Source organism: Bombyx mandarina, chromosome A1 (genome assembly GCF_030267445.1).
Source record: "Bombyx mandarina strain Sakado chromosome A1, ASM3026744v2".
Lineage (NCBI taxonomy): Eukaryota > Metazoa > Arthropoda > Insecta > Lepidoptera > Bombycidae > Bombyx > Bombyx mandarina.
In genome coordinates this window covers 8,613,012-8,637,286 of record NC_143234.1, presented here as the reverse complement: position 1 = coordinate 8,637,286, position 24,275 = coordinate 8,613,012, and the positions used below count along the sequence as shown (strand labels likewise).

General features: G+C 35.9%; 1 protein-coding gene across 2 annotated transcripts in view; it reads right to left on the bottom strand.

The window, feature by feature from the left end:
- The window catches only part of ABCD (ATP binding cassette subfamily D), a 73,617-nt gene that overhangs the window by 38,448 nt on the left and 10,894 nt on the right, over nt 1-24,275 (bottom strand). Inside the window, exon 1 of one of the 2 annotated variants that reach the window (XM_028188540.2) lies at nt 12,003-12,141. The exons of the other annotated variant lie outside the window; for it this stretch is intronic. The gene's annotated coding sequence lies outside the window, so the exon portion shown is untranslated. Of the gene's footprint in view, nt 1-12,002; nt 12,142-24,275 lie in introns of those variants that run through there. 2 annotated transcript variants of the gene reach the window in all.

Sequence of the window (24,275 nt, the reverse complement as noted above, 5' to 3'; positions counted from 1 at the left end):
AATGTGTTTCGGTTGGAAGGGTGGGGCAGCCGTTGTAACTATACTGAGACCTTAGAATTTATATCTCAAGGTGGGTGGCGGCATTTACGCTGTAGATATCTATGGGCTCCGGTAACCACTTAACACCAAGTGGGCTATGAGCTCGTCCACCCATCTTAAGCAATAAAAAAATACAAATAGACATACACATACCGAGCGAATAAAAACGTGGTAAAAACGTCTCATCCGAAGCTGTGTGGCGAATATACATAACGATATTCGCTGTACTGATTGACCAAAATATCAAGTGTAAGAAACTTTCTCTTTGCTTGCATCGGTCAGCGAGATGCAAGGCTGCCACTCGAAAATAATAATCTTTTATTTCGCGCCACAAAGAGAGGGTTATCATTTAAATTATTATAAAATGCAACGTAATTTTGTGTTAAACAAATAAAGGAATGGATAAATGAATCTAGCATTAGCTAATTTATTTGGATAATTTTATTTATAATATGCCCATAAAGTTTTAAGTGACTTTTAAGATTCATTAAAACTGGTCCTATTGTATATATCCTGTTTTTACTGGTGGTAGGACTCTTGTGAGTCCGCACGGGTAGGTACCACCGCCCCGCCTGTTTCTGCCGTGAAGCAGTGATGCGTTTCGGTTTGAAGGACGGGGCAGCCGTTGTAACTATACTGAGACCTTAGATCTATATCTCAAGGTGTGTGGCGCATTTACGTTGTAGATGTCTATGGGCTCCAGTAACCACTTAGCACCAGGTGGGCTGTGAGCTCGTCCACACATCTAAGCAATAAATAAAAATATATATATATATATATATATTGTGGGCTCGCACAGTCAGAAGCACGAAGCGATCATGTAGGTGTCCTTCTAATGTAAAAAAAACCTTATCAATCTATGGAAATGATGAATAGAAGATTGCACAAAGTGGGAATGAGTTGCTCGCTCCGGGCATTTCAATATTGCAATAATTGTTACGTCATAATACTCATTGTAAAAATGAATATTAAAATAAATCTAATATTAAAAAAAAAAGACATGCCCGCTGAGTTTGTTGCCAGTTCTTCTCAGGACGGAGGCTAGTCATGGTGAATTGGCGGTAGTTCTTTTTGACGTTCAACAAATATGTACTTTCATTTATGTTGAATATATTTTTTTTATTTGATTCTATTTGATTACTTCAGATTCTCTTAATAAATTTAAAAATATTTACTAGAAAAGTGACAACCCTAGCGAGCCAGCCCAGTCATTGAGCTCACCATAGAAAGTAACGTAAGCCTGACAGCCAATTAAACTCAATAACACCATTTCTCTTTAGAAAACTCTTTCGTACCAACACTGGAAGTGGTATTCTAAAAGACCGTGGTTACGCTATGATTTTTCCATAGACCAGACAGAATCGTTGATTGCCTATGTGATCTGTTCAATAGGAAGACATATAGTGTACCTTTGACGGAAGGGAACTGTCTTTTGTCAAAGAAGAAAGGATTTACGTAAACTAATAATAAAAATATACAACTATAGACTATGAACGGGATCGATGCGTTCAGAATTAAGGAATTTTAAGGTTAGACCTTATCTATATACCTATATAATTATATAGGTGTGGGTGACTCACATGTATTTATTTATTTTATAATATTTTATTATAATTACACTACACAACAACACATACATACTTTATTTTATATCAACACATTCATTTATCACACAATCATACAAAACATTATTTACACTAAACAAAATAAAATTCACAAGCAAAGTCAGGCGATAACTGCAGTATAGCGGCGGCGATAATATTTCGCGAGTACATCGGTGCATAGACGAACCGGTCGTCGCATTTTTACCGATCCACCGCCACCAGTCGAAATCTGACTTGCAAGCGCGCATCCCGTATTATCTTTTCTGTACTACGCCTTTTTAATTATTGCTTTTTGTTTCGTGTACCTGCTTGTGTTGCTTGGACTATCTATTTCTTGTTTACTTTCTCCTTCTTTCTATATTTTGTGTTCGTCTTAAATAAAAACTTTCTTTGTGTCCATTTGTGTTTGCAAAGACATTTATATTACAACCCAAGACGACTAAATAGGTATACCTACTCTAAATATTTCAAACTTTATTTTAGATTTATTTGTATATATTTTTAAGATATAATAAGCGTAACGTTTAAAATGATTCCAACAAGACTTTCATTTAATAATTTAGGCAATCTAATGCCCAGACATGTACAATATTTTGCATTGAAAAGTTTCATAAATTTATTAAAGAGGAATAGTTTGAGTGGGACGCCGCGTTTAAAATGGCGAACCTAACAAGTTCATATAGACATAATTTCGTCAAATTTCATTAATAAATAAATATATACATACGAGGTTGACTGTTTTTTTTCTACACATTTGTATTAATATTGTGATGAAAATCACTATATTATTTTTATTTTTTTCGAGTTTTACTTTTTTTTCCTACCTAAGCTGATGGTCTTGAGAGACCATTTCAGCGTAACCTTAACTAGTAGGTGAGCTCACGGGGCACAAACCTGACGTCGTTGCTAACACTAAGCAAGAGCAGCGCTTCGCAGAATCTATATACCATCGGATCGGAAACGCGACCCACTGAGAAGATCCGGCGAGAAACTCGGTGAGAGAACTCAGAAACTCTGTGAGTTAGTTTACTCGCCGAGCCCTTCGTCGCAAGCGACAGGTTCGACGAAAACGATGATCGGTCCTTGGAGTCCTAAAAGCACCGTTAGTGAATCTGGATCTGGAGGATCCGAAATGACGTGAGAGATTTACAATTTTATTACGTAATTACATATTACAATCTTTTGAGAAATATTTTAAAAGACACAAATAAATTATAAAAATAAAACATCTTTAATTAAGAAATCTGTACGCTATTAATGTAATTTATTCATTTTTATGCAATATATTAATGCATACAAGTATTTCGATTATTTAATATTCCGTTCGTTTTTTCTATTAATTTATAATGATAATTTGATTTCGATTATTTGTCTGGTTTAAAATATTTCACAAAGAATTGCAATAGTTATGTAATAAAATCGAAAATCACGGATTTAAAAAAAATAATCAAATAGCAACTTTACGTAACGTACAAGGAGGGATCAAATAGTAGTGAGAACGACATACTCCTTGGTAAGAAAAAAAAATACTGGCAGGCATAGCTTAGATATACATATTTGTATAAAGTATTAATAAAGAAAAAAATCCCCGATTCTCATTTGTTTTTTTTTTTCCGAATGTAGTCATTTGTTTGATTCGTGTCGTAACGTGTTCTCGAAAATGGAGAAAAACGATGTGCGAGCCTCTGCTTAAAAAAGTTAATGACGCAAGAGTTTCATAGCGATTTGGAGGCAACATTAGGAGGGTATGCTCGGCTTCTCAATATCGAGTAGGGAGAACGAGGACGGAAGATGAACATCGTTGCGGCCGTCCATCGACGTCAGTCACCCAAGAAAATGTTGCGAAAGTCGAGAAAATTGTATTGAGCGATCGGAGAGTTACCATCCGATACTTAATACAAGAAACGGGCATTTCATATGGAAATATTCAATCCGTATTGAAACAATCTTTGAATATGAGAAAAGTCTCCGCAAGACCCATCTTGAGAGTGAGAGTGCGCGCCGAGAATGTTAACCGACATTCAGAAACAAAATGGACTTGACATTTCGAAGACATTGTTGGACATTACTGGTGGTAGGACCTGTTGCGAGTCCGCGCGGGTGGGTACCACCACCCTGCCTATTTCTGCTGTGAAGCAGTAATGCGTTTCGGTTTCAAGGGTGGGGCAGCCGTTGTAACTATACTTGAGACCTTAGAACTTATATCTCAAGGTGGGTGGCGCATTTACGTTGTGGATGTCTATGGGCTCCAGTAACCACTTAACACCAGGTGGGCTGTGAGCTCGTCCACCCACCTAAGCAAAAAAAAAAAAAAGAAGATTCTGAACACTTTTTGTCTCGTTTCCTAACAATGGACGAAACATGGATCCATCATTTTGGTCCCGAGACCAAACAGCAATCTTCGCAATGGAAACGGCCATCATCGCCGATCCTGAAGAAGTTTCGTACCGTGGCATCGGCTGGCAAGGTTATGGCCTCAATATTTTTGGGACTCAGAAGGGATATTGTTGATTGATTATGTTTGGGCTTGGTTCTTTAGTTTTTAGATTTAAAGCACAATCGATATGATACTTGGTAATTTGTGAAAAACTCATCGTAGGTCTATGTCCTTATAGGTAGAATAATATTTTTTAGCACTATGTTCCTGGAGTGGCCACTCCTGTCTTCCTTCTTTTCATCTCGATGAACACTCTCAATTGTTTAAATAATTAATTAGCTGCACTCAATATTCACTATTATTTTTCGCGATCGCACAATTTTGATGCGCACGATTCAAACTCGACTTTATAATGACATTGATATAAGAGGGGGAAAGGGACGGGGCTATATCGATGCGCTCTCAATTACGTTCGAAAATATTAATGCGATGTATCCATTGCAGATAGCGTAAACAGATTACTTGGAGCGTAGAATCACTATTACATGCCAATATTATGCAGTTTTAATTCCCAAGTTGAGGAATGCCATCAAATTTTGTACCACCACCCTGCCTATTTCTGCCTTACTGGTGGTAGGACCTCTTGTGAGTCCGACAACGCACCCACCACAGGGTCGGCAGTTGCGATGCCTGCCATTCAGCAAGTTGGCTTCCAATTGGTTGACCAACCCTCCTTATTCAACAGATCTCGTGTCTAGCGATTTTTATCTGTTCCCAAAATTGAAGGAATACTTAAGGAGAAACGATACGAAGACGATAACGAGGTGATGGGTGCCGTGGAGAGCTTTTTGCAGGACCAAGACGAAACTTTTTTTTTGAAAGGGATTGAAGCCTTAGAAAAGCGCTGGACTCGCTGTTTAGAGAAACTCGGAGACTATGTAGAAAAATAAATCATTAAATTAGCTATAGTTATTATATTCTATCTTATTCTCACTACTTTTTGGTGCCCCCTAGTACATTGTAATATAATGTTGTACATCATCATCATTCTCCTGCCGATCTAAAACTATAACTACTGTCAACTTTCTTCGCAACTTTTCTGTTTAATTATTAACAGTGGACACCCGTTGGTCGACATTCGACCATAATTAATTTAAATTATAAGTTTGAACATTATTATGGTTCTATTGTTACATATTATCTATGATCATCATTTCTATTATAATCATTGTTCTACATTCACAGATTTCACCAGGGCTACACTATAGACAAATAATATTAATGATAAACAATATTAATCTATTCTCAATTTGACCACAGACTGTAACAATAAACAAAAGAGTGTATAAGCGTGTGTGTGTGTGTGTCGAATACATGGTAGTGTGTCTATTGTTTTTATTTATTTATTTAATGAATTTTTAATGCATAGCTAAATAAAAATATTTGCATTCTGCACTCCTTCTCTATATTCTCTATAAGTGTGGAAAATTTCATACTCCTCCGTCCGCGCAATTAGCGTAAAGGGGTTACAAAGTTTTTGCTTCACGTATTAATATATAGATTATGTATAGATTTTATTTTACGCCTGAAGGCAAGGGAGGTTAAGCAGCTTACTACTTATCAAAACTACGAATCCTTATCTTATTTTGCAGATTAACACGCTTAGTACATAATCATATTGTATTAATTTAGCAGTTGGAAATCTATCAGTTCGAAGCATCGGCGTAGCGGGGGTAGCGGGGGGTAGCGAGGGGGCGCAAAGGTCAAAAGATAAAACTCATTGCTCAATCTAGAAAAATCGACAACATTAAATCAACATATTTTTTTTCTATTAGTTATTTATTACACTTCATAAGTGTATAATATATCTATATATATATAAAAATATATTTAAAAATGAATTGCTGTTCGTTAGTCTTGCTTAAACTCGAGAACGGCTGGACCGATTTGGCTAATTTTGGTTTTGAATTATTTGTGGAAGTCCAGAGAAGGTTTAAAAGGTAAATAAATATCAATTTTGATAAGTAAGATTGTGGTACCCTACCTGTTTGAGCTCACAATAAGATTTACCTCAATGTATCTATATATATAAAAATGAATTGCTGTTCGTTAGTCTCGCTAAAACTCTAGAACGGCGCGACCGATTTGGCTAATTTTGGTCTTAAATTATTTGTGTTGAAGTCCAGAGAAGGTTTAAAAAGGTAGATAAATATAAAAATGCCAGGAATTAAATAAAAATAACAATTTTGTTTGTCCTTTGATGTGTCCCCCGTCGGACGGATTCCTTTTGTTTGTTTTAAGTTTATTTTATACAAAAGTTTTGGTATTTTATTTATCGATTGAGGCACTATGAAGTCTGCCGGGTCAGCTAGTGGTTTATAAAATATTCGAAGGAATATAGTAATTATTAATAATCCCGGTAGCTTTATCCAACAGCATTCACGGAACCCTTAACTTGAACACGCACCGGTCAGTGATGATCCTGATCTCGAGAGAGCATAATCCATAACAGAACAGACTGCACGACACAAGAATTACGAACAAAAATAGAGCTATGTGTGGGACAACGAATTAATAGGCTATGGAGGGAACGTACGATCCGCACATGGCTGGAGTGAAGATAGGGAGTTAAATAGGAAGGAGGGTCGGGAGGCACAAGTAAAGAGTAAAGTGTCGTCAGTGGGCTTAGTGCGAGTTATTAAACGTTCTAGATAGCGTAAAAGTTAAGTCAAATTTGTATGGAGGTGGAATGTTTGCCTATTTTGCCGCTAGGGGCGCTGTTCGAACTCCATACAAATTTGAGTTAACTTTTACGCTATCTAGAACGTTTAATAACTCGCACTAAGCACATTGCAAGTGAATTCCGACGTCGGCGAATCGGTCGAAGATATACGATAATACTTTTTTTTTTCGAAGAGAAATAAATAATAATGAATAATAAATTGAATGTAGCTATTAAAAATATGATCAAAGGACAATGCCCATTTTCTATGGGCGTTTGGGCCCCTAAAAAAAGTTGTCGGGTGATGATGATTTTAACTTAATTTGATAGACAAAGAAATATCGTTTCATATTCAGAAAACGATTTTTATATTCTCACCCAGGTTTAAGAGAAATCTGTTTTTTTCTGCAACTAAAATTAAGTTGTTAATTGTTTTCTTCGAAATCAATAATCGCTCTCATCATTATTTACAGTATTAAATAAGTTAATTGTGGTTAATGTTGCTAGAAATAAGCCCTTACGTACATTTTATTATTATATCCTCATAATAATAATAAAATGAAATGAAATCCGGAAGCCGGCAACGATATTGTTGTTGTTGTTTTTAAATTCGCCAACAAGCAGGCAAAGAGCGTAGCCTATACAGCCTAGTCTGTCATAGTTATATTTTTTATATATTTTTTATGTTAATAAAAATCCGGTGTATTTCTTTTTATTTGCTTTTTGGGAGTATTGACGTCAACTTGATGAATTGAATGATGACTCACATTGAGTGAGCGTGAATTTCCGCAGACCTTTTATCTTGAAAAAACAAAACAGTCACTGCTACGTTAGCCACAGTTTTATTCCAATGCAAAATGCAGACATTTAATACACAAAACAACACCCAATTTGTATATTATACATCACAATAAGCTATTAAAAAATAATAAAATAAAACTTCAAGTGACGCTTCACTCGGGTTGCTGCCAAAACTCTCTGATCATATATAATAAGAATAGAGTAATGGTAGGCCATTGAGATTTTTACTAATGGAATCATTAATATCTAAAAATATTAAATAATTCATGGTTTTAAGTAATAATTATTATTACAATACATAAATATTGAATTGAACAACAATAAACTAAAAAGTCTGTGAATTATAACCATTAGCAATTTTTTTAATTTGTTGTTCAAGTCACAGACAACTCTTTCGTTTGTCAGCATATAAGTTTACTATAAGGCTGTATGGGCTAATTTTCCCTTTGTCTATTGGCGAATTTAAAAACTATGGCACTCAGTTTTGGGATGTTATCAAATACGTAATTTATTTTTTTGTAAAACAATGCCAGGGTGAAAAAAATGTTGATACATAAACTAAACAACATGAAAAAATAAGGCATAGTTTTTCAAGTACAAATAGTTTTGTCATGAAGTTGGCCCACTTTTGGGCATTGTCCTTTATTAAGGTCTATATTTGTATTGTTTATTCTTTATTGTACACACATTTAATATTAGAGTAATTGCGTAAGATATAAAAAATGGCGAGCTTAACTCAACTATTGAGTTTTCTACCAGCTAACCGTTCTTAACGAAGGAAAGCTTTAAATGAGTGGGTAGAAAAATACAATCTAATTAATTTACAATTTACAATCTAGACAAGAACTTAATAAAAATAAAAAAATAAAACACTAATACATAATATATTAGACTACATATATATACATACACACATAAATAACGTAAACATATACATACACGTACATATATAATGAATTACATAAATAAATATATATAAGTAATACTAAATGGATAGATAGTGCTCCTTTAATGCCTTCCTGAATACCTCAAGTGAGGGACTTGCACGGATTGAGTGTGGAACTGAGTTCCACAGACGCACAGAGTGCACAGTGAACGAACCGCCGTAGCGACTGGAGGAGTGAGGGGGAAAATTACATTTAATTCAAAATAATACACATCACCGTAATCGATCATAAAGAAGATAAAGACTGGTATTAATTACCATAATCTTAGCGGCTGATGGTAAAAAATTCTTAAGGCGATACAGAACACTACAAAAATATATGTATATATACTAATCAATATAAATCAAATATTTTTTACGAGGCATGATTTGTATCTTATCAAATCTACTTTAGGCTACCAGAGAGTAAAGTAAGAAAAACATAGATCAATTCATTTAAGTATATTATGTGTTTATATTCAATTTTGCACGTTCAAAAACAAGGATTTTTAAAAATCCATAATATTAAGCTTCACAGATTCTAAAATAGCCTTTTACAAAAGCAATCGTAACTCAATTTTCTTAAGCGTTTTCTTGGGAAACCACATTGTTTGCTATAACTTATTTTATATGCGAAGTCTCTTTATAGCCAGTCGATAGTAACTAGCATTGTTAGGCTTACAACTCTACGCCGCCGCGTCAGGTAGGTTTTCATTGTATTTCAGTGTATATCAGACTAGCGACCCGCCCTCGCTTCGCTTCGGAAACATTAAAACACACATGAAACCAAAAAAAAAAAAAAAAAAGTAGCCTATGTTCATCAGGAACAATGTCGGCTTCTAATGGAAAAAGAATTTTTCAAATCGGTCCAGTAGTTTCGGAGCCTATTCGAAACAAACAAACAAACAAATCTTTCCTCTTTATAATATTAGTATAGACTAAGTTACGAAAGGATGTGAACATTAAATATATATTAAGTTTTCAGTCGCGTGCAATTGTTTAGGTCTATGTCTAGGAGTGGACTGCTATAGGCTGATTGATGATAATGATGGCGATGAACATTAAAACAAACATTCACTAGCCATTCATATATTTTTTTTAATTTTCCGTACATAATTTTTATTTTGATACTAACATAATTTTAAGAGGTGTACAAATTTTTTATTTTATTTATGATTGCTTAGGTGGGGGGACGAGCTCACGGTCCACCTGGTGTAGGGTGGTTACCGGAGCCCATAGACACTCACGACGTAAATGTCGCCACCTACCTCAACATATAGTTCTAAGGTCGCATTTTTTACAGTATAACGGCTGCCCCACCCTCCAAACCGAAACGCATTACTGCTTCACGGCAGAAATAGGCGGTATAATGGTAACTACCCGTGCGGACTCACAAGACGTCCTATCACCAGTGAGGGTACCCCGCTGGTACATAGAGCTCTCACAAGTTGCCACTTGACCCTGTCTTAATGGCAATCTTAATGCTTGTAATTCGTAATTATTTTATTTATTTTTAACTTTCCATACTTGATAGTACAAAGGCGGGTTTAATACCATAGGCATTCTCTGAGAGTCTACATTAGGGGAGTGAGTGCAGAGATGAACCTTACTTAATTACTGCAGCCTGTATTTGTTGCATTAGATAGGTATCGCTAATTTCTTCTTTTTTTTCCTACCTATTCTAGTAACTTCGACTTATAATACTAGCTTCGCAGAACGAGTAGGTGAGCTCACGGGGCTCTAACCTGATGACGTTATTAACACTAGCCCTACCAAGAGCGGTGCTTCTCAGAATCTACCTACCACCGGATCGGTAACGCGACCCACTGAGAAGACGCGCCGAGAAACTCAGTGGACTAACGCTTTTCTTCTTTTTATTTTCGTAAATGAGACCTATTACTGTCTCACTCGTGACCATTAAAAACAGAAATTATATGCGTAGGTCGAAATTTGACCTTTTCGTTAAAGTGGACTTACAAGGAGTTAAGGTCATAAGTTTATTTTGTTGTTTAATATTTAATTTAATAACAAACATTTAATTCAGATCAAGTTCAATTCGATATTTTTCTCTCAATTTCTTTGTTTTTTTTTATTATTATTTTTTATTGCCCTTGTAGGCAGACGAGCATACGGCCCACCTGATGGTGAGTGGTTACCGTCGCCCATGTACTTCAGCAATGCCAGGGGCAGAACCAAGCCGCTGCCTACCTACTTTGTTAAGAGTAAAATCGATTAGATGTTAAAATTGGACACGAGTCATTTAAAAAAAGTCTCATTCGAAAAAAACAAAGAATTTTTTTTTATAAATCGAACAAAAATGTTGCTCGATACGATTAATATACTAACATAAAATTAAAACAAAAACCAAAACTACTTCAATATGTACGTTCGTCCTCCAAACGTGCATATGCATACAAAAATACACTCATAAAAACAATTAATTATCTTTACTTACGATACCTACAGACTGCAATCTGAATAATGTGGGTCAAATCTATTATATAATGTTTTAGACGAACATATAACAAACAAATTTACATAGAGGAGGTTGGATATGAATAACACACTAGTGGTCCTACGGTAGTCGACATTCGTCTATAGTTAATTAAAATTATAAGTTTGTACACTATTATGATTCTATTGTCAAAGACTTATTATATTTCTATAATCACAAATCTCGCCAACACTACACTTTAGGTAAATATTAATAAAGACTAATCGTATTTAATCTATTCTCAATTTGACGACAGACTATAAGCAATAAGAAAAGTTTGACAATAAACAAATAGTATGCATACGTGTGTGTGTCAAATACATGGTAGTGTGTGTAGTGTTTTTTATTTATAGATTTAATGTATTTTTTATGGATAATTTAAAAAATTATTAACATTCTGCACTCCTTCTCTATATTCTAATATAAGTGTGGGAAATTTCATAATCCTCCGCGCAATTTTCGTAAAAAGGGGTACCTACAAAGTTTTTGTTTTACGTATTGATATATAAATTATAAGAAATAATGTTTACGAATCGAATTATTTTACGACCTTGGTCAAAGGGTTGGCACTACTTTTGTTTTACGTATTTTTAGCTTTAAAATCACTTCGAATAAATTGTAATAGCGTCACAGATTTAAACAATCAACAGCTAACAATAAGACGTAGGTATAGCAACAATAACAAGACGAAACGTTCCGCTAACATCACTCGGTCTTATGCGATTTATAATGAAACTAGCGACCCGCCCTCGCTTCGCTTAGGAAACATTAAAACACACATGAAACAAAAAAAAAAAAAAAATTTTTAAAAAAAAGTAGCCTATGTTCATCAGGGACAATGTCGGCTTCTAATGGAAAAAGAATTTTTCAAATCGGTCCAGTAGTTTCGGAGCCTATTCGAAACAAACAAATCTTTCCTCTTTATAATATTAGTATAGAAGTATAGATTATTTGAAAACAAATAATCAGATACGTATATAAAATTGGTATTTATATTATAAAGATTGCAATAAAGATGTAAAAACAAACGAGAAACTCACCGATTCTGATCACAATAACACAAATAACACACGCTGCACTTAACACAAAAAACGCTAATGCAAACTATATGTCAAAAGAACGTGCTCTCTCGTCGGAGGCAGGCGAAAGACTGATTTGAATTTGGTATCTCTTCGCTCGCTGATGACGTCCGAATTCGCCCGATACACGGTTCATGCAGATTGTTGATATTGCCTAGATTCTGAGGACTTCCTCGAGAGCCAACGAAAACATTATTGTTAATCAAAGGTTAATATAACGGTGACCTAGATCGCGTCTTTCAATGGCCGATTTTGCACGCCTATTTATCGATTCGGAGGGTGAGATTGCCGTCCTACAATCCAATTGAGAATTCGATTTGATATGTCAAGGTGGATGACAGTATACACGTCGTGATATCGCGGTCGATCGCCATAAGCTCCACCCCGATCCATTAACGGTGCTTTTAGGTACCACAGCACCGGTCACCGTCCTCATCGAACCCGTCGCTTGCGATGAAGGGCTCGACGAGCGAATTAACCCATAGACACAGCCCACTGAATTTCTCGCCGGATCTTCTCAGTGGGTCGCGTTTCTGATCTGGTGGTAGATTCTGCGAAGCACTGCTTTTACTGGGGCCACTATTAGCAACACTCCGGTTTGACCCCCGTGAGCTCACTTACATGTTTAGCCTCTCAAGGCTATCAGCATCGGTAGGAAAGTAAAAAGCTCCAGATCCATAATAGCAAATAAGATATTATTTGTATATAGTACTTTGTATAGTTTAGTATATAGTTTATTACTGTATCACATAGTGATAAAGTCCACTTCATAATCAATAGTCTGAGTGTCGTGGCATTTAAGGATTAAGCGGAAAACAGCACGGAAAATTTATCAGTGGTTCGTTTAGCAGAGGTACTTGCGTCGTCCACCCTAAGCTGTTACATACATCAGTTTGACTTTTAAGTAAATGCAGAATAGTTTATTTTTGCTTTAAACGTTAGATATTTTATTGGAAAAGCACTGTTGGAAATTTATCGGAATATAAATAGACTTCCGCCTATTGTACAAATACATATACATATCTGCTTGTTGACTGTTTTTGTAGTGTTAATTGTGTTTTGGTGTGCAATAAAGTATATTATCTCTCTCCCTCTCTCTTTTTCTCCCTCTCTCTCTCTCTTTCTCCCTGTCTCTCTTCCACTGCTTCATAGAGGCTTATTATAAATCAGGCATTGTTGAAAAAAAAATTTAACAAACTCTTTCCGCGCCGCTTCCCTAGTCTATGCATAATATTATGTGTTAACGTGGGAACATCAATGAAGCATCGTCGTTTGACGTCAATATACTAACATATAATCATGTAATACGTGATGCCTAATCAATACGGGCCACTGATAGAATACATATAGCTATATTAAGGACGTTTAATACTACGTGTTTTTTTTTATGAATGACACAGGGATGGACTTATCTCATCCTCAGATAAAGGCAATTGAGGAAAATAGTTTTAAGGAATGTTTGTTAGGAAACAAATTGAGAATGAAATAATTAAGAATGTGTGCAGAGATAGTGTTATAATGTTCAAAATTATAAAAAAATGTCGTCTTAATAATATATTAGGCTGTGCATGTACCTTTTTCAGAAAACAGTAAAAGTCAGGCAAGAAGGTTCCGTGTTCATATCACTTCAGGATCAGTTTGGAGGTAACGAAAAGTAAAGAACTTCGCACCGAGCGGGTAAAACTGTTTAAAAAAAATTTTTTTTTTTAGGAAGGAAGGATTACTGGTATATATCCTGGGGGCCTTTCCAGTTTTGCCAGGACAGGTGGGCGGGCACGCACGGGCACAACCAAGAAGGCAATCGAAATGTTATTGTTCGGAACTTGCATAGGTATACGCAAACTTATCTTAAAAATGGCATTGGAAGATTCAAATACATATACCATCTACAAACACTATCAGTTTTTCGTATAGCTACAACGACTAAAATTAATTCCAGAGTTTCAATTAACATTATGAAAATACCTTTAAAAATCATCACTTTAATTAATCAAGGGGCATTAGCGATACTCTAGGAAGTACTGACGAACGGTAAAACCTAATACTGTTACGAAGTACGAAGGAAGAAAAATGTATAGAGTAACAACAATCACAAATCATTACGAATCTATACTTTAATATTATAAAGCTGAAGAGTTTGTTTGTTTGTTTGTTTGAACGCGCTAATCTCAGGAACTACTGGTCCGATTTTTATAGCCCATTTATTGACGAAGGCTATATATAACATCACGTTAAGACCAATACAAGTGGAGCACCAATAAAGAATGTTTCATAATATTTTAACTTTCTACGTAAATGAAGTGGGGGGTAAAATTTAGCGTTATGCCAAAGTAGCTATTCCACGCGGACGGAGTCGCAGGCAAATGCTAGTCTATTCATAAAAATTAACGAAAACAAATCACTCAAAAACGAGGACCCGCTTCGCAGCTCAATACGCACCAAGGTTAAATCACTGTACTGACGTTATTCAATAAGTAATGGTGTACCGCGCGCTGTAAATCACACATCTGTCTAATTCGAATTCGCGTTTGACTGTGATCGACGACAACGCGATTCGTGAGGGTAATGCTAATCGTTCGATAGACCAACAAGAAGGACATGCAAATTTAAAGGAAATTTTGCACACAATGTGATCCTTCAAGTTTGGACGGGAAAAAACCTCAAAAGCTACCGTTTAGGTGTCTACAAAGAGAAAACACACACAAAGAGATATTTAATTGGTCATTTGGCTTAAAACCAAAAACTACACGGAGCTGTATGCGTTGCTCAAATTATTTTAGCAAATTTGTCTTATACTTATTTTAATTTAGGTCGAAAAAATGTGTAAATATCAAACTGAGAAAAACTGCACCTTTTTTTTTTCTTAGATGGGTGGACGAGCTCACAGTCCACCTGGTCTTAAGTGGTTACTGGAGCCCATGGACATCTACAACGTAAATGCGCCACCCATCTTGAGATACAAGTTCTAAGGCATCAGTATAGTTAAAACGGCTGTCCCACCCTTCAAACCGAAACGCATTACTGCTTCACGGCAGAAATGAGCAGGGCGGTGGTACAAACTCACGCGGACTCACAAGAGGTCCTACCACCAGTAATTACGCAAATTATAATTTTGCGGGTTTGTTTTGTATTACACAATGTTATTCCTTCATCGTGGAAGTCAATCGTGAACATTTGTTGAGTACGTATTTCATTAGAAAAATTTATACCCGCCTGAGATTCGAACACCGGTGCATCGCTCAGCACGAATGCACCAGACGTCTTATCCATTAGGCCGCGACGACTTCGACGAACACGACCTATTATTGTGTTGACCTAATTAAATAACCAGTTCATTTATTAACTGTATCTTTGAAACGCAAACCTATTAACCTCCTTTTACATTTCTTTCGGCACAAACGAAGCCTATTACGTAAACAAAAGTCGTTGGTTACGAAGGAATACTTTCAGCAAACAATTAAAATAACAATTGAATGAAAACAAAAGTCTTACAGCATACGACTCGAAGCGCTTTAAAAGTTTTAGTGATGAGAAAACGAGTATCGGCCATCTTCGTAAACAAGTACCATATTCTCAATTAGTTTTTTTTTTTTTTCCCGCCTAAGCTGGTAGCCTTGAGAGGCTATTCCAGCGGAACCTTAACTAATAGGTGAGCTCACGGGGCTCAAACCTGACGACGATACTAACACGAACCCTAGCAAGAGTCGTGCTTCGCAGAATCTACCACCGGATCGGAAACGCGACCCACTGAGAAGATCCGGCGAGAAACTCAGTGGGCTGTGTCTGAGAGTTAATTTACTCGTCGAGCCCTTCGTCGCAAGCGACGGGTTCGACAGGAACGGTGACCGGTGCTTGAAGTACCTAGAAGCACCGTTAGTGGATCGGGAGGATCCGAGATGACGTGTTTTGGGCGACGTCGACTGCTTTCCATTCTGTCCGCAGGATCGGGAATGTAGTTACCGGCGGCCACGATGAGAGGGTTCTCGTGTCGTGCCGCTTTATCGAAGTGGCTCAATTAGTATCTAGTATTATCTGATACGGTTATAAAGATATACCTTTTGAATATTACAGGGGGCGCAGACGAATTTAGGGTTAGAAATCGGAGGATCAATGCCGTCGGATATGCAGATAGGTACGTAAATACCTTGATATTAGAAACTATATATTAGCATATTAAGAGTTCCTGTTCTACTCAAAACAACGAGTATTCGTCACGCTATTTATTTAATTGTATAATCCATGGTAGGCTTTGTATCAGCATAAAGACAGTTAACAAAGTTCTCAGACCTAACGTTTTAGTCTCAGTTTTTTTATTTTTTTATTGCTTAGTTGGGTGGACGAGCTCACAGCCCACCTGGTGTTAAGTGGTTACTGGAGCCCATAGACATCTACAACGTAAATGCGCCACCCACCTTGAGATATAATTTCTAAGGTCTCAATGTAGTTACAACGGCTGCCCCGCCCTTCAAACCGAAACGCATTACTGCTTCACGGCAGAGATAGGCAGGGCGGTGGTACCTACCCGCGCGGACTCACAAGAGGTCCTACCACCAGTATAACGGTAAGACTACTCTTGCAACAGGAATTAATCAAGGCTTCACGAGTCTTAGGCTGGACGTTGGCACCTATCCATAAGGGCTCATAGCCCTCCACCCACACCACCCACTACCCGTCACCAGATCATAAATTGCGAAATTGTTTCCGTTTTCATTACTTTTTTCCTACTTAAGCTGATAGCCTTTAGAGGCTATATCAGCGTAACCAAACAAGTAGGTGAGCTCACGGGTCTCAAACCTGACGACGTTGCTAACACTAACCCTAGCTAGAGCAGTGCTTCGCGGAATCTACCACCGGATCGGAAACGCGACCCACAGAGAAGATCCGGCGAGAAACTCAGTAGGCTGTGTCTTTGGGCCTTTTTCATAGTCCAATTTCTTCGTGAAAACTAGTTCTATACTTTTTTTAACAGTACCCGCACCTTAATTTGAATATAGTCGCCTATCAATGATAAATGATATAGGTACAAGTGCTTCAAGCATCCTTGGCAGGTATGTAACGCGTACAAAATAAGTCAGCATTATGTACCGAAACGTAATTTCTTTTTTAAAAAATTATTTCCGGTACCTAGTCTCTTTATCCTTGCCAAACAACATGATAAAATTCAATGTAATCTATAAAATCACCGTTTTCATGTAGGATAATTACTATGAATAAATAACTGGTTGGTATTACGTGTTAATACATTTATCTTATCTACATATTGATAATAATTAAATTTGCGGATGCGAACTCACAGAAGAATGTTACATTTGACCCTGTGCGTTCAAAATAATGGATAAAAATTGGCGTCGAATTTTTTCGTCATATCAATGCCATAGCATTGTTAATGTTAGATTGTAAAAAGTATTACGCATAATTGTGAACAGAATTTTGATAACCATTAAATTCTTAAAACAAAATACAATACAACCTGCGATATTCATTAAACAATGAGAAGTGCTTGTCTCATGATATCCTAATATTATTGTAGCCTTCCTTGTCTACCCATATTATCATTTAACAAATATAGTTCACAAACTAAACAAATAAGCATTAGTAGCAAGTCGATTTAAAAAATTTTTTTTTTATTCTGGTAACCTCAGTCAGGATATTTCAACACAAATAGACTTTTTGGCGGGAACGCGCGGAGTGAAGATGTGTGATTTGTTTTATTTTGTCTATTTAGTGTTTTTTCGGGTTTAAATGTGTAATAACGGTGGTTTATTAACTGTTTAATATCTGTGAAAGTGCACAAAAGTGGGAAATTGAAACAAAGCCGCTGGATGTAACTTCTCGGGAACCTCCAAAAAGTCCACTGAAAAAACCTTAGTAGATGACCACCATTTTACTGAGATTATATTTCATCCCATATCATCTCATCTCATTTCATTTGATTTCATCCCAGTTGATTAATGTCTCAAATTAATCATCTTCATTTCATTTCATTTCACTCCATATTATAATTGTTTATAAAAATAAGAATATAAATTAAAATAAGACTTGACTTATAGGTCTTAGTTACCAGGTCATAAAATCCCTTAAAAAAATTTTAAACACATTAATAAAATACTCTCACTGTTGTCGTGTTTTGGTACTTGTGCAAATTTTCAGTCAGTTAATCCGATGTCTTCATACTGGAAAAATTGCATTTAAAATTCCATTACATTGAGAAATAGACAGGTTAGGCTAATAAATAGCGTGTTTAATAATGCAGCTAAATAAATACGTTGGTTAAAATTTCAAACGCACTATGAAATGAAATGTATTCTACGAGACACAGATAATGTTTTGCTGTGATTCTTGCAGGCGAGAATATTAAATGGACATATTTTTATTAAAAAAAAAAAAAAACGCGCGTATATAGTAGTCTCTGTGCTTAGTGAGAGTGTTTTAGCTACTCGATCGCGTAAAAGTTAAATCATATTTGTATGGATTTGGAACAGCGCCCCTAGCGGCAAACGAAGGAAAACTGTTCCAACTCCATAAATTGAGTTATTATTATTAGTTATTATTATTGATTAAATCACACTCACTCAGAAACGTTTATAGTACGATTGCTAGCTGAAGCTGTACAAAATTTTAACTCAATCACCTGAACGAGAAACTAGAGTATTCAATTTATTCATTTATTTATTTATAACTTCTTATCCTAGAAAGTATAAAGGCGGACTTAATGCCATAGGCATTCTCTAACAGTCTACCTTAGGGGAGTGCAGAGATGAAGCTTGGTAGGTGTAGTGTGAAGGTGATATTACTTAAACATATGTGTATATATAACATACATAATATTTATAGATACAAATACTCGTACTTAAATAAATACATATACATAAATATATATATATTCAATTACTACTGGACTAAAAATAAATGCTTAGGGCGACTTGGAAAATATCGACTTTATTGATCGTCATTAACTTTATAACCGAGGACAGAGAATATGAAGTATAAACAATTGATTAAAGTAAGATTGGTGTCAATCTTCACCATCTTGGAATGATCAACCTAATATCATATTCTTATGTGGGTAAAAAAGGCCCTACTCTATTACCTAACAATGATCAAACGAGAGCTGTGTATGGCATTGGCTTGAACGTTGACAGTGCTTGAACGCAATCGTCGCCATCTTAGATGAAACAACGCAACACACAGATGACATTAAGGCAAAGACTTTGCAATTGAAAAACTCGAAGGCTGGAAACACCCTCTGTACTGGTGATAGGACCTCTTTGGAGTCCGCACGGGTAGGTACCACCACCCCGCCTATTTCCGCCGTGAAGCAGTAATGCGTTTCGGTTCGAAGGGTGGGGTAGCCGTTGTAACTATACTGAGACCTTAGAACTGATATCTCGAGGTTGGTGGCGGCATTTACGCTGTAGATGTCTATGGGATCCGGTAACCACTTAACAGCAGGTGGGCTGTGAGCTCGTCCACCCATCTAAGTAATAAAAAAAAAAAACAACCAACCTCCAATTAAATAATACAATAATACACAATCACGAAGCAGTCTTCGCATAAAAGACCCTACACAGTTACAAGTTTAATTATTCTATAGCTATAAAAACATACCTTTGAAACGTTATAAAAACATATGTACATTTATATTTTATCTAATCATCAAACATGCCCAATTAAGGTTGTGTTTTATTATTTATCGCTTCATTAAAAAGAAGTCGGATTTAAAGGCAACGATGTAACTATAGAAATATTAATAAATATTCACTTACAAGAATCTGTCGTAATAAATAATGTGAGGTAATAAACCATAGTAAGTTAAAAAGAGGTTGATAGTATTAGGTATTTTTACTGGTGGTAGGACCTCTTGTGAGTCCGCGCGGTAGGTACAACCACCCCGCCTATTTCTGCCGTGAAGCAGTAATGCGTTTCGGCTTGAAGGGTGGGACAGCCGTTGTAACTATACTGAGATCGTAGAACTTATATCTCAAGGTGGGTGGCGTATTTACGTCGTAGATATTTATGGGCTCCAGTAACCACTTAACACCAAGTGGGCTGCGAGCTCGTCCACTCATCTAAGCAATAAAAAAATGAGAAAAGCAGAGGGTAGGTGTCATCTCGCTCTGCTTTTCATTTCAAAACACCGCTCACACGAGTTCAGAGTTACTTTCACAGAATAGTTACTTTGGTTCGTTAAGCCATCGTTTTAAGCAGGTTCTTGAAACTAAAAGATTGACCTAGATGACACGAAGGTCGTGACGACAATGACTGGCAGTCTAAAGCTTTGGTATTTACTTTCGTAAGCTAACTCGGTTGGTCCCTCTACCTTTTTTGATGGGACAACGTCTTATAATTCGATGGAGCCGGCTGCACGTACGAAAAAATATGACTCATGCGGCGTTACCTCGCTGTGAGGCGTTCCATTTAAGGCTTGAAGTGCAAGCGAGAGCGCGCAACGAGCGACAAAGAGGCACAATCGGCCTCTGCGTTCGACATCTGTCTCTCACCTACTTGAGTGAGCGATGCATCCGCGTGGACAGCTGCTATACAATAATACATTTACATGTTTTCGTCAATATAAAATTTAAAATTTTCGTTGTAAAAAAAAATTTACATAATTGTATTTATCCGTACCATTCCATCAGTATTTTCTTATAACGTTGTCACGTTCAATTATCGTCAGTAAACCGACTTTACAGACAATTTACGATTTTTTTTAGTCCTGTCACAGGTCCGATAAATAAACAGTGGGACAGCAACAGTAAGTAAACAGTTGTTTAGTGGGTCTGACTCCGACGTACCAACCCCACAGCCCAAACTCATGAAGTCATTAACTGGCGATTCAAACTACCAACCCAACGAAATTAAAAATACAACAAACATAAAACATTCAACACCCAAAAATCATTGCAAGCGTTTTAGATTTGCCAAATGTCAAATCCAGAAGAGATTTATCGTCGCCAAAACATCTTAATATCTTGTATGTGACAAGGAAACTACAATTTGTCCTATGCAAGGTTAAATAAAAACTATTTAATTAAGAAGACTAGTGAGGCAAAATCGGAAATTCTTTTTATTTTAGTTGTCGGATTTTATAAAAAGTACCTACACAAGTCGTGTAATTTGGTTAAAAATCATCAGATTCTCACCTCTCTCAACTCGGGAATAAACTTTGCACATGCAAATGAAGATAAGACTGGTGGCGTGACATTCGTCTGATAGAAATTAATCAGGAAGGTCATGGACCAATACCGAAAGCATTGAGGGAGCTAACTAAAGGAGTTAGAGCTATATACTAGCTGGCCCGGCAAACGTTGTTTTGCCATATAAATAATTTCTAAGAAAGATAAATAAGCTAGACACCGACTGCAGCGCCATTTGCCGGATTGATTTGTAAATCTAAATTATTCTCGAATCCACCGTTTAGGAGTTCAATGACAAGCACACACACAGAAGAAATAAATATATATTCATATATATAAAGATATATAGCTTTGGCTAATATACGGAAACGTGCCGCTAAAGCTACAGGGATCAGTTTTTTTTTGACTACTTTCGCCATTAGTAAATTAAAAAAATACTTAGAATATAAAAATGGGTGAAATCTATGACTTGTATTAATGAAATTTTTTGCTAACCGTACGTGCTCTCACGCCTACATTGACGCCTATACAGACTGGTCAGTCACACAACTAAGGGCGTCGCCCTATCGAAAAACTCTATTATCCCAATACATAACCTGATTCACTCCAAAGCCAAGATGAATCGGGTCAAGCTAATTTTTTTAAGTTTTTGTAATGAACTATGTATAATAATGCATCGTATATAAAAAATTAAGCCTCCGGAACCATTTTAATCTCAATTTTATTCGTTTTACCCTAAGAAAAACGATTGAAAATTTGTGTTGGAATTGGAAAGGGTCCCGATTCCTCCCAATCTACGGTACTTTGACATTTGGATATTTGAATGTAGCAAGGTGATTTGGTATCATTTTCTTGAAATCTAAATGACTACTTGTATTGAGATATAAGTTATAGGTCTCAGTATAGTTAACGGCTGCCCCACCCTTCAAACCGAAACGCATTACTGCTTCACGGCAGAAACAGACGGAAAAGGTCACAACGTGTCCTCAACGTCTTTCTAAATTTCATTTACAATACAAAAGACATAATATGTGAAACATTGCTACAAGCGCAGATATGAATTCACAGTTGTTAGTTGCACAAGAAACACTACGTCCTTTTGTGGCGTACAGAAGTTATGAAACAACCAAGAACACGTTTTCAAAATGTGTTTAACTAATAATTCAAAAAACATTAATCAAATCAAATGAAATCAAATCAAAAAATTTTTATTCAACATAAATGAAAGTACATACTTGTTGAACGTCAAAAGAACTACCGCCAATTCACAAGAACTAGCCTCCGTCCTGAGAAGAATTTGCAAGAAACTCAGCGAGCATGTCTTTTTTTTTTAAATATTAGATATTTTTTTTAATATTAGTTTTTTTTTAAATATTCATTTTTACAATGAGTATTATAATATAACAATTACTACAATATTGAAATGCCCGGAGCGAGCAACTCATTCTCACTTTGTGCAATCTTCTAGACTCGAGACAATTAAGACTCGGATTTACTAAGAGAGCCAATAAGCGATAGTACGAAATAATCGAACATTTGCTTTTTTTCCAGTGCAAACGCCAATACATTTTACTTAAATAAAATATGGGCTTGTGAACGAATGTTCGAAGAATGTAGCACTATCCTTAACAATCTATATATATAAAAATGAAACCCGTTTTCCGTTGTCACGACATAACATGAAAACGGCTTGACCGATTTGGCTAATTTTGGTCTTGAATTATTTGTTGAAGTCCAGAGAAGGTTTAAAAGGTAGATAAATATAAAAATATTCGGAATTAAATAAAAATAACAATTTTGTTTTTCCTTTGATGTGTCCCCCGTCGGACCGATTCCTTTTGTTTGTTTTCAATTTATTTTATACAAAAGTTTAGGTCTTTTATTTATCGATTGAGGCACTACGAAGTCTGCCGGGTCAGCTAGTAGATAATATTTATTCCCCTATAGTTAATCAATACAAATTTTAGTTATTTACAAATATATCACTAGATATGTTACTACTTTGCTTTAATATATACTAATATTATCTATATATTAAATACGTGAAGCAAAAACTTTGTACCCCTTTTTACGAAAATCGCACGGACGGAGGAGTTTATGAAACTTCCTCCACTTATAGAGAATATAGAGAAACAGTGCACAACGCTAACTTTTTTTTTCAATTATGCATAAAAAATACATTAAATTAATAAAAAAAACATTACACACACTACCAGTATTTGACACACACACACGCATTTATACTGATTTGTTTATTGTTTAATCTTTGTGGTCAAATTGAGGATAGAGTAGGATTGTTTGTCTTTAATATTATTTGTCTATAGTGTAGTCTTGGCGACATCTGTGATTATTGAAGTATAATAAATAGTCTTTGACAATAGAACCGTAATAATGTTCAAACTTATAGTTTAAATTAGTAATTATAGTCGTATTTCGACTACCAGGGGATCACTAGTTATTATTATTATCTCAAATCTGAAAGTTTGTATGCTCAATCACCCGAAAACTCCACACGGATTTTCAATTTTGAAAAAAAAGAACAGTTTATAATCTACATAGTTTAATACATAATTTTCATTATGGTAATTAAAATGACCCGGAAAACGGCGGGTATACCTGGCATTTCCACGTATCAACGCTGTTTTTTTTTAAGTTCCTCTGTTATCTTTCACCCCTTCCAGAGGCAAGTATATTTTAGGTGATATAAATTTCACGGACAGGCATACTAACGAGTATTGCCTAGTTATTGACATAGTCATGGCTGGGTCACGGCCACATCAAAAGAGACAGTAGCTAATTTCATATTCAAACTGCTTCGAGCCAGTTGTAGAAAAACTGATGCATATCTATGGCAGCTCAAGTAACCTTAAAAATTAAAAGTATAAGAAGTCATAGCGTAGGATACCTAATCATAAATCATAGCGATTTTATTATTTGTGGCAGAGCTTTTTATCGGCTAATACATGAAATCTGGTAAAATCTGATTTAAACCTCATGTCTTAAGCTGGGTGGTGGCATTCACATTGTGATACATCTATGGGTTCTAGTAACTGTATTGCTGGCGAGTTTCCCCGAAATTATCCCACCAATGATGAGG